This window comes from Bos javanicus, chromosome 9, assembly GCF_032452875.1.
Source record: "Bos javanicus breed banteng chromosome 9, ARS-OSU_banteng_1.0, whole genome shotgun sequence".
NCBI lineage: Eukaryota > Metazoa > Chordata > Mammalia > Artiodactyla > Bovidae > Bos > Bos javanicus.
This window is the reverse complement of record NC_083876.1, coordinates 91,749,912-91,766,140: the sequence shown is the minus strand read 5'-3', so window position 1 is coordinate 91,766,140 and position 16,229 is coordinate 91,749,912. Positions and strand designations below refer to the sequence as shown.

The 16,229-nt window shown below is 43.4% G+C and overlaps 1 protein-coding gene across 4 annotated transcripts in view; it reads right to left on the bottom strand.

The window, feature by feature from the left end:
* Positions 1 to 16,229, bottom strand: part of TIAM2 (TIAM Rac1 associated GEF 2) — a 239,432-nt gene that overhangs the window by 128,757 nt on the left and 94,446 nt on the right. Inside the window, exon 1 of one of the 4 annotated variants that reach the window (XM_061428387.1) lies at positions 10,496 to 10,790. The exons of the other annotated variants lie outside the window; for them this stretch is intronic. The gene's annotated coding sequence lies outside the window, so the exon portion shown is untranslated. Of the gene's footprint in view, positions 1 to 10,495; positions 10,791 to 16,229 lie in introns of those variants that run through there. 4 annotated transcript variants of the gene reach the window in all.

The window sequence follows — 16,229 nt, the reverse complement described above, 5'->3', positions numbered from 1 at the left end:
GGTTGTGAATTAAATTTACATCTCCTTGAGTAATGGTCAAAAAAAAGCTCAAAAACAATGATTCATAAAACTGCCAAGTGGTAATTTCATCAGAATGACGCATCCATTCTAATAAGATCCGATAGCAACCCAGGTCTAGAGAGTCTCGAAGCATCCAACAAATTATCACCCAAGGGAAACATTTCAGCCTGAGAGAAGAAGATCAAAAGAGAAAAGGACTCCCTGTCAAGGATGTGCCACACGTGAGGCCTTCACCTTTCTGCAGGCCACAAATTAAGACAAACCCTCATTGGACATTCAAATCCTTCCTATGAAAGTTAAAAATGACCCCATTAAAAAAGTCAGATGAAGAACTGGGTCTAGAGGATGTGTGGGATTCTGCTGAATGAAGAAAGAGAAGGACGATCCAAGGAATAGGAAAGGGCACATCCAAAGACATGGGCACTCCAGGGCCACCTACTGAATCCGCAAGTGACCAAATCAACAAGTGGACAAGAAAGTCCCCAGCTTGTTCAGGAAAGGTGATGGGGCAGCAAGGACTGGGCACAAGTGTCAGGGACAATGTTGCGAGGGATGAGAAGCAAGAGATAAGAGGAAGAGGTGGGATGAGAGTGAGGAGGCTGGGCGAAATCTTGCTGGTCACTGCCATCACCTTCACCTTCGTGCCCTCCCCCCACCCCGTCCCCAGAAGCATCACATGTGAGCCATCTCCTAGGGACACTTTGGGACACCACCTCGGAAGGTGTCCCCAGCAAGCAATAGCTCAAATATTCATGTGGGAGGCAGAGTTGGCAAAAAAAGAAAATGTTCTTAGTCTTGACAGAAACTTGGGGAACTGAAGTAAAAGAAGAGCTCCACTCACCAGTTCAGCGTGAATTTTTGCATACACCTATACATCCCCCCAAGCCCGCCATGGACCGGGCACTGGAGAGAAAGAACAGCCACTTATGATCTGAACCCTTCCCCAGAAGCCTTATGAGCTTGTGTAGGAAGGGGATGCAAAAATTAACATGAAAGCATTTGTAGAATCAATAAGCAAGTTCCCAACCACATTAACGGCATTGAGTTTCTGAGAGGTGTGGTGAGCTCAACAGTCCCACAAATATTACTGGTATGTTTCTGGAATGTCAGTGAATTGAGAGGCCCAGCTACATCTGAGCCATCACAGAAACTGAAAGTATTTCAGGGTGTGTTTCTTTTTTTTAATCACCTTTTCCAGAAAAATTTACAGAATATAGCCTAAAATAACATAGTCTACATATTATATAGACTATAATAATATAGTCTAATCCATCTAAAGATAAACCTTTTTTCTTATTTTTCTTTCAGAAAATATCAAAATGCATCTCACGCATTTCCATCCATGCTCTTTTTGCTCGGTAGCATGGATATTTCTCTTTTTCTTTTTTAGTACCAAATGTTGAATTCCACTCTGCATTTGTCCCCCAAGTGTACAAGTCTCATCCAAAAGTCAGTCAGGAGCCTGATCTCTGCAGACCTAGTACTGCTTTGGTGACAGCCGGAAACAAAGATGCTCAAGACTCAAAATGGTTAACACGACTTTTAAATAACCCTCTCTTGGAATTTTTATGAATATGGGATTCAAAGTGGTTCGCATGACTTTCAAATAACCTCTCTGTTTTAACTGTAAGGAACACGAGCCATTCTACAACCAGCGAGTTCAGACACGGGCAGGCACCTCCCAAGATTCAAACCAAGATGAAAACAGAAGAGCAGGCATCAGAACCCCAGTCTGTAAACACATAGCCTCTCACTGACTCCGAGACTTGTCTGTGCGGCACGTGCTTCCGTAAATCAGAAGCAGGCATCGTGAGCCTGAACCTCAGTCACGTTCTGTGACCGAAATATACCTTGGTGACTGTACCAGGTTATTCTTGGCAAAGTATTTCTTCATTATATTACTGTTCCATTTAAGTTAAAAAAATGAACAGGCTTAAACCACACGGTTTTCCCCTCATTTAAACAGGGGCTTTTCTCACCCTCATAAATGTGTAACTATTTCACTCCCATCCGGCTTACAGCCTGATTGAAGCATTCATTTCTGTTAAAGTCTGTATCTGAAAGGCACAATATAAGTTGTTCTTGGGCTTGAACGTATAATTAAGCCAATCACTGCTGAACTTTTCCATAGAACATGTATTATTCAAAACAAACCTGGTACGATTTTAGCTAGTAACATTACAGAAACTTTCAGGGGAGGGAAAAAAAGCACTAATATTAGCACTGATAACTTACCTTTTATAATTTACAGGAATTGAGAACGTTTGTCACCTCAAGGAGATGGGTGTACAGACAGAAGGGGGAGAGTTTAATATGTCCTGAGCTTCTGTGTGTCAGGGCTCCCCAGGGCACAAGAGCCCAACAGCTGACATAACCATCCTTGATTTACAGGAAAGGGAGTGTTAGCCTCCATGGATTAAATACTTTGACCAAGATCCCTAAGGAGCACAGGTAAGAATCCAAAGGTAGGAAATTCTGGATTTCTTTCATTTTTGTTGCTTCCCTGGTGCCTCAGATGGTAAAGAATCCGCCTGCAATGCGGCAGACCTGGGTTCAATCCCTGGGTAGGGAAGATCCCCTAGAGGAGGGCATGGCAACTCACTCTAGTATTCTTGCCTGGAGAATTCCATGGACAGAGGAGCCTGGGGGGCTACAGTCCATGGGGTCGCATAGATGTATTTCTACCAATTTTAAATTTTCCTGTACTTTTGAAATATGAAAATACCCTATATCTTTTCATATTTACTTATTATTGATTTAGCTGTGCCAGCTCTTAGTTGCAACGTGTAGGATCAAATCCGGGCCCCCTGCCTTGGGGGCATGGAGTCTTAACCACTGGACCACCAGGGAAGTCCCTCCATATCTTTTTTTAAAACGTCCAACTTAACTTTCAGGCTCCTCTTATAAGAAGAATGGTTGTGACTCATGTCCCTTTCATAAATACCTTTCCCTATGGGTACCCCTGGAGAAGGAAATGGCAACCCACTCCAGTATTCTTGCCTGGAGAATCCCAGGGACGGGGGAGCCTGGTGGGCTGCCGTCTATGGGGTCGCACAGAGTCAGACACGACTGAAGTGACTTAGCATGCATGCATGAGTACCCTTTCTCCAGGCAGCAGAGGCTTCCGCAGTTGGGGATCGGGACATGAGAATGAAATGAAGAACTGAAATGTTAACTAAGGAGCTGGAAGGTTCAAATGTACTTATTCTACGCTACTGCTTACCGAGAACACTTCACAAATGAGAATTTTCTTTTCTTGATAGTGTAAGGTGCATGGTCATTATTCTAAATACCAATTATAACTTAGAATATGCCTCCTGAAGGCTGTGGGGTGGGACATGACAACCAAGACAATGTATGTGTGTTGGTTGGGTGGCGGGGTTTGGGGAGCGGTACACAGAATAATCAAGGGGGAATCTTCCCGAAGCTTCCATTTCATCCAGTGCTAAGTATTCTAAACGTTGCTGCCATAATAAAAAAACATAGATCATGAAGTAAAATATGAAATTTACATTTTGAGATAAAATACAGGGGCTTCATGGTATTTAGCATACTTAGGTGCTTTAGTTACATCATCAGGTGTCTTAAGTAGGATACATTTCCATAATGTGATCAGTGTTTCCTGAGCACCTAGTCTGTGCTAGAACTGTTCTACGCCCTGGAATATAGCAATAAACACATCTCCTCCCCCCAAAATATCCCTTTTATGGAGCTTATATTATAGTGGGGAGACCAAACAATAAACCATGACAGTAAATAAGTTATAAGGTGAGTAAGTGCGTGCTCAGACACTCAGTTGTATCCAACTCTTTATGGCCCTATGGACTCTAGCCTGCCAGGTTCCTCTATCCACGGGATTCTCCAGGCAAGAACACTGGAGTGGGTTGTCATTTCCTCCTTCAGGGCAAAAAAATAAAGGGTGATGGGGGAAACCAGGTAATGTGGGGAGAGGGGAGCTATAGGTTCAGAAAGGAGAGCAGAAAAGACCTCATGGCTGTTACATTAAGTGAGGACTTGCAGGAGAAGGAGACTGTGCAGATTCTGCGGAAAGAAAGAACACTGGAAACAGAAGTTCAGTTCAGTCACTCAGTCGTGTCCGACTCTTTGCAATCCCATGAACCGCAGCACGCCAGGCCTCCCTGTCTATCACCAACTCCCGGAGTCCACCCAAACCCATGTCCATTGAGTCGGTGATGCCATCCAATCATCTCATCCTCTGTCGTCCCCTTCTCCTCCTGCCCTCAATCTTTCCCAGCATCAGGGTCACTTTTCAAATGAGTCAGCTCTTCACGTGAGGTGGCCAAAGTACTGGAGTTTCAGCTTTAGCATCATTCCTTCCAAAGAAATCCCAGGGCTGATCTCCTTTAGGATGGACTGGTTGGATCTCCTTGCAATCCAAGGGACTCTCAAGAGTCTTCTCCAACACCACAGTTCAAAAGCATCAATTCTTCAGCACTCAGCTTTCTTTATAGTCCAACTGCCACATCCATACATGACTTCTAGAAAAACCATAGCCTTGACTAGACGGACCTTTGTTGGCAAAGTAATGTCTCTGCTTTTTAATATGCTGTCTAGGTTGGTCATAACTTTCCTTCCAAGGAGCAAGCATCTTTTAATTTCATGGCTGCAGTCACCATCCACAGTGATTTTGTGGAAACAGAAGACAGAGGTGCAAATGCCCAGAGTGGTGAGCACGCAGCAAGCCAGCATGGCTGGAGCAGGAGGGGTCAGAAAGGGGACAAGGAGCCACAGGGTCTAGCCCTAAGGGACACTGTAAGGACTCTGGCTTTCACATTGAGATGGAAATTTTCTAATAGAGGGCTGTGAATAGAGGTGCCTCCTCATGGGGTATATTTCAAGAGGCTGATCTGGACTGCAGGCAGCAAGGGGGAAGCCGGGGCCTGTCGGGCTGGGAGGATCTTGCAGATGAGAGGTGATGGGGGGTCAGACTCCCGTGGGGAGTCTAGAGACAGGTGAAAGGAGAGCCAATGGGAGGCCCAGGTGGATGGGAGTGAGTGGTACATTCAGAAACGACACCACGATTTGATCTTCAGTCTAAGCTCCCAGAATGGGGAAGACAGTCTCTCCCTCCCTTAGAAGAAAGACAAGGAGGTGTGTTCCACATGTCTCGGGTGGGAGATGCCCCCTGGATGTTCAAGTGCCAACGCTGAGTGAACACTGTGCTTTAGGAGCCCAGAATTCTAGGAAGAGATGGGCCTGGGTGCAAACCTGCTCTCACCACGTGGGGATGCCTGATAAACACACAGTGGATAAGCTCCCCGAGGGAATAAGTAAACCAAGGGAAGAGAAGAGCCAAAGAGCCCCAGGACCAAAAGGCCAAGAAATCAGGAGAAACAGAAGTCAGTAAATCCAATTAAGAGGAAACCAAGCAAGGAGAAGGTGGGATGAATTGAGAGAGAAGCATGGAAGCATACACATTACCATGTGTAAGACAGATAGCCAGTGGGAATTTGCTGCATGACTCAGGAACTCAAACCAGGGCTCTGAGACAACCTAGAGGGGTGGGATGCAGTGGGAGATGGGAGGGAGGTTCCAGAGGGAGGGGATATATGTATGCCAGTGGCTGATTCATGTTGATATGTGGCAGAAACCAGCACAATACTGTAAAGCAATTGTCCACCAATAAAACATTTTAAAAAAATTAGGAAACCAAGAAAATATGTTGCCCACAAAGCCCCATTGAAAAAAGGCTTTTCAGGGAGGAGACTGTGAGCATTTGATGGTTCACGTAATAAGGACTGAGAACAGAGCCCTTCTGAAGTTAGCAACGTGGAGGCTCTCAGTGAACCTGACCTGAGCAGGTCCAGGTGGAGAAACCTGGGTTGACATGAGTCTGAAGGTGAGGTCCATGAAATTGAAGATGGTAAATAGAGACAACTTGGCCAGGAGTTCTACCATGAAGAGCAGAGAACCCCATGGTTGCTAGGAATCCTAAACAGCATGGGTGGGTGCATAGGGTGGGTGGGTGTCTGTCTGTCTTCAGGAGAAACCGCAGCACGTGAATGGGGGTGACTGCAGAGAATCAGCTGTGGCAGGAGAGAGGGGAGACCTGCGCGGTCCTTCATCAGCCAAAGGGGAAGGAGGCTTCCTCCCAGGACTGCTCAGGCACCAGAAGGGGAATGGACCCTGGAGCCATGACCCTCCACTATTAGACTTCAGGAAAGCATCTGAGAACCACTGATAATACACACGTGAGATAAGGCACCAGGACAAAAGGGCATCAACTCTAGTAAGGAACTCTGACGATTTATCATGAAGGTTTTCGCCAGGTTGCAGTTACTTCTGAGTTTGGGGGTTTCCTGTTTTGTACTTAACTTTTGATCCATTTGTGACCATTCTATCAACCTTCAACAGAATATATATGCAGATACATGTATGTGACAGTGTGTGTGTGTGTCTGTGTGTGTTGTTCTGTGAACGTGTGTCTGCTTTCATGGAGTTCTTTACTCGCTATGACCTCTTGATATCATGGATTTTCCTGGCTTATTTATGACTGTCTGTGAACAATGCTTCTTTTCACTTGTCACTCCACCTTCCACAAGTGGCCACAGATGACTTGAAAACAAGTCTATCCACTCAGTTTCTCTTCAGGGGCTCGAATGATATGGATTTTTAGCTTTTGTCCTTCCCAGCCCCTACCCTCCACATATCCCTTGAGCTCTTTACATCTCAGCAATCCTACTCTAACAATTCTGCAATGAGAGATGTGTCACGGTCAAGTACAAAAACAGGATGGGGACCATTATCACTTTCCAGTGTTGTCCTAAAGATACCCAGGATTTCCAAACCTATCTTTAAGGTTTAGGAACGCCCTGGACCGACTTCTTCCTGACACTATCTGTAGCACTGGCCACATCCCTTTCCTAGAACGAAATGATAACCTGGTCTATCACTTCACACGTAAAGTTTATTTTTCCGAAACGGCCTTACATTACCTTGGCACCAAAGCGAGAGTCCATCTGCTGTCTTCTGTTCCCCTCCAGAGCCTCTCTTGTCAGGCCCAGAACTAAGGAAAACGGCAGTCTCATACCAGAATGGGATCATGGAAAAAAAACATCTTAATCTAAGGCCAAAATAGGAACAGACTGACAGGTGAAGTCTAGCCAAAGCTGCCTTATCACACAGGTTAATATGTGGGCACCAAAAACTCTCTGGCAATAGTTAATGGGAATGATGACCACTGACTGAGTGTATGGCTCTGAACTTGATTAGGATCCAAGAAAAACAAGTCTTTGTCTTGTCTTTGACTATAGCTTTAAGCTTGTCTGGTTTGGTAAGTAGGTAAGTAAATAGGTATGTAAGTCAGAGAGAGACAGGAAGGAAGCAAAGGGGGAAAACAGATGGATATGTGTATGTGTACATATATGTATGTATACATGTCTCTATCAATTTATAAAGATATCAAGATGAGCTATGAATGTGTGTGTGCTGCATGCTCAGTCATGCCTGACTCTTGTGACTCCATGGACTGTAGTCCACCAGGTTCCTCTGTCCATGGGATTTTTCAGGCAAGAATACTGGAGTGGACTGCCATTTCCTCCTCCAGGGGATTTTCCCAACCCAAGGATTGAATCACTGTCTCTTGCATCTCCTGCATTGGCAGGTGGATTCTTTACCACTGCACCACTAGGATGAGCCAAAATATTCCCAATTAAATAAGCAGATAGTATAAAGAAAGATCAACAAGACAACTGGTATCGCATCTCAGCTCAGCAACTAACTATCTCGGTAACTCTGGACAAGTCATTTCAGTTTTGTAGGTTTTCAGCTTTCCCATTTGAAAAACTGCCTAAGGCCCTTTTCAGTTCCACAACACCACAGACTATAAATAGCTAACATTAGAGTCTGAGATATAGTCCTTGAGACACTGACATTAACACCTCCTAGCATTTGGGAGTCCATCTAACATGGAACTGAATAATCAAAAGACACTCAACACACCATCACTAAAATCCAAACTACTACAAACATAGTGCTTAGTACTTTTCAAGAGTCAAAAATTCAGGTTTATCTACTTTATTTTCCCTGCCTCTTTTATTATTGCTGTTTCTCTGATTCCATACCTTAATCCTTTTTTTTTTATGTCTTTCTAGCAAAGCCATTTTTACCTTGGCCTTTATTTAAGGTACACAATTTCAAAGGACAAACACAAATTATCACTAAAAACTAAAAAATACAACCACGACATCTCAGATAGTACAGTGAATAAGAATCCACTTGCCAATGGAGGGGACATGGATTTGATCCCTGGTCAGAAAGATCCTCTGGAGAAGGACATGGCAACCCACTCCAGTACTCTTGCCTGGAAAATCCCATGGACAGAGGAACATGGTAGGCTGTGGTCCATGGGGTCGTGAAAAATCGGACATGACTGAGCGACTTCACTCACTCACTCACTAGGAAGATTCCACGTGTCATGAGCAACTAAGCCCATGCCCCACGGCTACTGAGCCTGTGCTCCGCAACAAAAGTCACCAAGATGAGAAGCCCACGCACCAGAGTGAAGAGCAGTCCCCGCTCGCCGCAACCAGATTACGCCTGCACACAGCAACAAGGACCCAGAGCAACCAATAAATACATTTTTAAGGGCTTAATAGAAAATTTTTTTCCAATTGAATGTGTCCAAAAAGACCTTGTTCTGAATGTTCCGTCAAAAGAAAATGCTTTTTCTTTAACAGTTGAGCTAAGGAATCTCAGCTCATATTTATTTGTTTTCCCTACATAAATTAATCTTACAAAGTGGGCTAAACCTGGAGGCACACAGACAGACACAGAAAACTGCCCCCCTCCACAGATATTTAAGGAGTGTGAGTTTCTCTCTGTATTGTTCCCACATCCATTCAAAAGCTGTTGTAGGAAGAGGCTGTAGGGCCCTGCACCAACTTCAGATTTCTGGAAAAGGGCAACATGGCTCTTCTCAAGCACAATCTTGGACCACCAAGACAGCATCATCTATTCTACTTAGTGGTTAAGTGAAGGACCACTTCGGAAGGATAATCTCTTGGCAAGGAGCCCAGCCCTTATCTTGCACTTCCAAGCCTCCCAGACCAGGCCTGGGGTAAGAAGAAGGCTTTGTGAGTCACTCCCCCTGCACTAAAAGTACCGAAAGGAAGGTGTTATCTGCTTGCCTTCAAAACACCACGTCGGTATGGATTAGAGTCAGAAGGCTCTTCAACAGACTTCAGCTTCTGTCTACAAGCTCTGGTGAAAATCAAGGGGCTGACAAGTGTTAATGTGACTACACAAGACGGCAGCTGGGGCTTCCTTCTTCCCCGCTCTGAATGGTTGCCAGCCCTGCCAAAGCTTCACTTTCTACATGCAAAGGAAGCGTAATAAATAAAACCTTTATTACTACGTTTCTACCAACGTCCCTATTAATTCTAACCTACCTGGGCAACACTCACATTCCTCCAGCCCCCAAACACTTCTCTATAAAGGAAGACACCCACTGAAGAGGCCCACACATTACCCTCCCTGAAATAACTCATAGCACTATCTCATTCTACTGAAAGTATAAAACTTTAGAATTCCTGAGTGTGATGGACAGAGGGCCATGGTGAAATGATGAAAACGAGTTAGGGAAAACTCCAGTCGCTGTTCTGCAGCATACTGACTTTTCAGAAATTCTATAAATAACCTTCCAAATTTACAGTGACTTCAGTAAAGCTTCCTATTTCTGTCTCTCCACCTACCAATTTTCTGAGAATTACACGCTTGCCCAAATTAACGTAAAGCTGAGAGAGGTACTCTGCCGAATCCATCCCTCCAGCGCTGCTGATAAATTCAGAGCTCAGACAAATGCCCGATGAATGAGCCACCTTGGAGGGATTATGACTTGAATCAGTCTTCTACTTACAATAAGGTTCCCCTCCCAACACACACAGATTACAAGGGATTCTATTTCTTTTTCAGAAAGTTTGAGGAAAAGTTAAGGATAAACATGAATAAAGAGTGAACATCCAATTAAAAGTTTGAAAAGAAATTCTTCAATGAAAGAGCTTACTCAGCTCCAAAGTAAGGCCTGATAAAGTTATGTAATAACCAGGAAACTGTAAAATATAATCTCTGCACACTTTTCATTTCTTTCTGGGCCCTCAAAGAAGTAACTGGTAAAGATAAGGTCATGGCCATTAATGCTTTAATGTGATCAGACTGAGAAATGGAACTTCCTTGACATATCAGAAAAAAGAAATCCCTACAGCATATACCCATCCACTTTGGGAGAGTTCAGTGGTAAAACAGGTAGGGAAACCGCCATCAATCACCAATAGGTGAGTGAAAGCAGCCACACACTCCAGCTTGAAAGGGCCTGTTCCCTTGTGCCCACCAACGTGGGCTGCCCAAGTACAGCACCCAATGAAATAAAAAGGAATATTTCAAGGAACGCTGATCTCTCACGCATAAAATGAAGCCTCAACTGCAAAAGGGGGGAAATGAACATTTATAGCCTTACCTTTGCCAGAACTCTGGATGTAGCCAGTGCTTCTCAGGCTCTTTTAATTAGGGTCTCTCTATACATCCACAGACTCCCTCTTCTTTCTGCCCATGGTAAGGCAGGAAACAACGTTCTAACACTTCAAATGCTCGGCCGTTAAGAGCTAAAAACAGATTCTGTGCAATGCTGGATATATTTTTGTCTGCTAGCTACACACCCTCATCATGTTCAATTTTTTCCATTGGTGGAAGAGTATGATGCAGGCTTAACCAGAAAGTGGTTTTCCATGGGCTGCCGGCAGCGATTAGCCAGAACAGCCTGCCATCAGGCCTGGAGCCGCCGGGCTCGCCCATGACTACGCTGCTGTGGGCTCCGCATTCCAGAATTACCACCAAAGTTCCATAGGAACGCGGCTCCCCAGTTTGCTGAATAAAGGTTTACTCACTCGAAGGGTGCCTCAGCTGCTTTTTTAAGCCCCTTGGCAGGAAGAATATACACCTACCATCCTGGTGTTTGAGCGGTAGTAAACATTCTGTCTCCAAAACCACAGCTGGAATGTCGGCCATAAAAACCCTGCCTCAAGAGCAGCCGTTCAAAATCATTTTGTGATTTGCAAAATAGAGGGTGTGCACTCTCTGTGCCTTGCTGGAGTTACTTCGTTTTCCAGAGAGCTGAAAACTACAGAGCCTTACACTAGAAGTCCCTGTTATTCCAAAAGGTGGCTATTTTCTCCAAAAAAAAATGCATTACCTGCCCTTAAAAAAAAAGAGTGATAAACCAGAGTTTCACAGGTTTTGAAGTCTTGCTGTAGCTTTTGAAAAAAGACCCCCCATTTCAAGAATCCCCAAAAGATAAGGTGAGGTATTGGGGAGGGGGTGCTGAATGAGAGAATAAGATTCCATCTCTGCAGTAAGATTTTCCATTTTAAGTTTCAATCTTTGAAATTATAGTTCATAGAAGAAAACAGTTTAAGCAGAGGTTTCCCAGTTATTCTGGACAAACACATGACAACAGTTTTTTTCAGAAAGCACTTCTCATGAAAAATGTGAATGAAGGACTTCACCGGTGACTCAGTGGCTAAGTGGTCACCCAGTGGGTGACCATCCCAAATAGGGGCCCTGGTTCGATCACTGATTGGGGAACCAGATCCTACAAGTTGCATATAAGATTCTACACGTCACAACTAAAGACCAAACATCCCGTGTGCCACAACGAAGACCCAGTAGAGCCAAATAAATATTTTTTAAAAAGCAAAAATTTGTTTTAAAAAGACCTGTTTTAAAAAAATATGAGTGGATCCATACATGCAGCAGACAAGATTTTTAAGTAATACTAAAGACAAGATTCTGCTTTAGACACACAAGCTTTTAATTCCTCATCTTGCATGAAAAAATGAGTATTTATGTACACATACATACATCAACACACCCAGGTACACACTCACACACAGGCAAACTGAATTCTGTTTCCACACAGTTTCCATGTAGTTCATACACGTTTGAAGATACATTTTCTAACCTTAGTTGACACATAATAAGAGCCATCACAAAACATCATTAGCCCAGTAGTTATAAAAAGCCATCTAACCTCCACAAAAATTTGTATTAGTGAACACAGAACCAAGGAATTTTTAGTGCTGGTGGAGAAAGAAGAATAAAAAATTCCCGTCTCCAAGCCCCTCGTCAGAAACAAGGCTTCAAGTGACTCTCTTAAGGCCACACCAAGACCTGCCACCCAAGTAACCACAAGCCCTGGGACTGAAGTCAGAAGGTTGCCACGGAAGCCAAGTCATATAACAGAAAACATGGGAATTCCCAAAATGTTCATTTGACCTGTGTCTGTATTAAAAAAAAAAGTCTAGATAAATACAAAAGAAGGGTGCAGTTTAAGTCACTGAGCTCCTATTCCTTTAGACCCAGCACCATCATTTCTGTTACCCAAAAAATAAAGTATCAGCCAACAGAAAACAAGCATGTTTCTTCCAAACAACCCTGAGACAGAACAACTACTCCTTGATACAAAAGAGAGAAAGGGAATTATATCAGAACGAATATGTTTCTGAGGTGGAAAACTTATCAGAAGAACAAGTAATTCCAAGGAAGTATTTTTGTATCCCTATTAAGACAATTCTGACCTTTTGATATTCTGTATACACACAGATCACTCCGAGTCAGAACTGCTCAAAAGACTGACTTATCTCCAACATTCCTCAGACACTTCCAATGGGTTTGCATTGTCTGATTCCATTTTTTATCACTGAGGTCACCCAAGTAACTTTTGTTCTATGAATTTATAGAGTCACTTGGGGTTTCAAACTATGTTAGATTTTTCAAGTTCCTTAGACTTCGTCCAACTACAGCAAAATACTCTCAGTTTAGTACTTCATCCCAAAATTACAAAACCCAGCATTATTTCCACATCATAAAACCTAGACTTTATCTTTCTAATGCTTCATTCTGACATAATATTATAATATAACAGGATATATGCATTAATAGTCATTAAAACTGAATTCCTTGGCAAAGATCTGAGCATTATGTAAATTACTAAAGAAATATTCTGTCTGCAAACACACAGTGCAAAATGACACATGTAAAAGCAAATATAGCAAAATTGTAACAATTACAGAGTAGAATTTAAGTTATGGGTCTATTCAGTTCAGTCACTCAGGCATGTCCGACTCTTCGAGACCCCATGGACTGCGGCACGCCAGGCTTCCCTGTCCATCACCAACTCCCGAGCTTGCTCAAACTCACATCCATCGAATTGGTGATGCCATCCAACCATCTCATCTTCTGTTGTCCCCTTCTCCTCCTGCCTTCAATCCTTCCCAGCATCAGGGTCTTTTCCAGTGAGTCAGTTCTTTGCATCAGGTGGCCAAAGTATTGGAGTTTCAGCTTCAGCATCAGTCCTTCCAATGAACACCCAGGACTGATCTCCTTAAGGATGGACTGGTTGGATCTCCTTGCAGTCCACGGGACTCTCAAGAGGCTTCTCCAATACCATAGCTCAAAAGCATCAATTCTTTGGTGCTCAGCTTTCTTTATGGTCCAACTCTCACATCCATACATGACCAATGGAAAAACCATAGGTTTGACTAGACGGACCTTTGTCGGCAAAGTAATGTCTCTAGGTTTCTGCTTTTTAATATGCTGTCTAGGTCTACTATTCACTATACAATTCTTTGAACTTTTCTGTATTTTTGCAGATATTCCTAATAAAAGGTTAGAAGGAAGTGACACAAACACACTCACAAAGTAGAAAGATGGTTGCCAGGATGGAGGAAGGAGAAATAGGAGAGGTTGGTAAAAGGGAACAAACTTTCAGCTAATAAGAAATGTTTAATAAACATAAAATGTAGTGGAAATATCTCAGATTTCACAGGAGACATGAGTTAGAAATTCATCTCTTAGTGACTTAGAAGCCTTCTAAAGACCCTGATGCTAGAAAAGATTGAAGGCAGGAGGAGAAGAAGGGGACAACAGAGGATGAGATGGTTGGATGGCATCACTGACTCAATGGACATAGGTCTAAGCAAGCTCCGGGAGTTGGTGATGGACAGGGAGGCCTGGCGTGCTGCAGTCCATGGGGTCGCAAAGAGCTGAACACGACTGAGTGACTGAACTGAACTGAAATCCCATTACCCTCACCATAAAATGGGGTGGATAATAATGTCTATCTAGAATAAAAACATAAAAAGATATAAGTAGTTAATCTATAAGTAGTTACAGAAAAACTGACATTAAGAATACGATTTTAAAAGGAGTATGCTGGGACAGGGGCAATCCAGGAGAGAGGGGATACATGAATACATATGACTGATTCACTTTGTTCTGTGACAGAAATTAACACAACATGTGTCTACACTTCCAATAAATTAAAATAATAATAGCAACAATAAAAGAAAGTCAGGAACAAAAAAAAGGAATATGAACTCTCAGAAATAACCTCTCTGCTTAAAAATCAAGACACTCAATTCCTGCCATATTCTTCACTTCTGACATCAAACACACAATGATACAGAAAGAATATCCCATCAAGCATCATTTTTTATTAATAATCTATAGTCAATTCTAAGGGCTTCACCTGGTTTAAAAAAAAAGCATATACACACATACACACATACTGCCTTCCCAGGAGGTACAGTTGATAAAGAATCTGCCTGCCAATGCAGGAGACTTAAGAGATGCGGGCTTGTGGCAACCCACTCCAGTAATCTTGACTGGAAAGTTCGATGGACAGAGGAGCCTGGTGCACTACAGTCCTTAGGGTCGCAAAGAGTCAGACATGACTATGCACACATGAGTAAACACACACACACATGTATAGTAGTAATAATAAAGACTAAAAACATAAATTACTTTTATCCAAACAGGATCGCAAAAGATAGAATGCTGCTGCTGCTAAGTCACTTCAGTCGTGTCCAACTCTGTGCGACCCCATAGACGGCAGTCCACCAGGCTCTGCCGTCCCTGGGATTCTCCAGGCAAGAACACTGGAGTGGGTTGCCATTTCCTTCTCCAGTGCATGCAAGTGAAAAGTGAAAGTGAAGTCGCTCAGTCGTGTCCGAGCCTCAGCGACCCCATGGACCGCAGCCTTCCAGGCTCCTCCGTCCATGGGACTTTCCAGGCAAGAGTACTGGAGTGGGGTGCCATTGCCTTCTCCGAAAAGATAGAAGAATCTCTCAGAAATAGAAACATCCACCTTTGAGGAAATAACACAAATGTGGAAAACCTCCACCATACGCTAACGTGCTAAAAGAGCTTTCAGTCTGCTCCTTCGTCATGATGGAAAAGCAGTATTTCAAATAACATGGGCTGAAAAGACACGGAATTGAGCGATACCTTTGCAAAAATGTCCTAGATGAAGGCCACACCAGAAGAAAAGGAAACATGGAAAATATTCATGTGAAAACCCTAAAATCCAAATAAATCCAAATAAAATCCACCTGAGGTGGCCTTCCTCCCCATTTCATCAAAAGGCAAAAATCTTAACAAGTCTGTTTCTAAAACCAAACGCAACTGAATTAGCCCAGAGCTGAGTGAAACTGTACGTGGCTGGCCTTCATATCCAAACTCCCACAGTTTGAAAGGTTTCCCTCCCACGTGGGACACGGGAGACCCACACAACTGACACACGGAACTCCTCTGCAACCCAGCCACTGCTCCCAGGCACCAGCAAAGCAGCTCATGCCCCAGACCTTAGGGTCCCTCTTCCTTGACCTCAGACCCTGCGGCGTGACACGAGACTCATCACTTTTCAGCTTCTCAATCTGCGAAAGGGAGATACTACTACCTACCTCACAGGGCTGTCGTCAGGATTAAGTAAAATAATACGTGCAGACTGTGTAATAAAAGACCTTCCAGAGAATGCAGAGCAGAGATCTTGTGAAGTGCCTACTGTTATGTCTAGTACTATAAAAAGTACCTGGCACATGGTGAATACCTAATAAATCAATAAATATCCATTGAGTCAGTGAATGAGTGAGTGAGTGAATGGAGTGATGATGATGATGGCAGTGGGGGTGAACAGGCAAAGAAAAGAACATTGGAAATTCCCCCGCAGTCCAAGGGTAGGACTCCACACTTTCACTGCTGAGGGCCCGGGGTTCAATCCCAGGTCAGGGAACTAAGATCCTGCCAGCTGCACAGTACAGCCAATAAACAAACAAACAGATAAAATAAAAATAAAAACTTTTTTTAAAAAGGAGCATCCAGTGCAGTCTACATATTTGTGTCAGAAGACTCTAAAA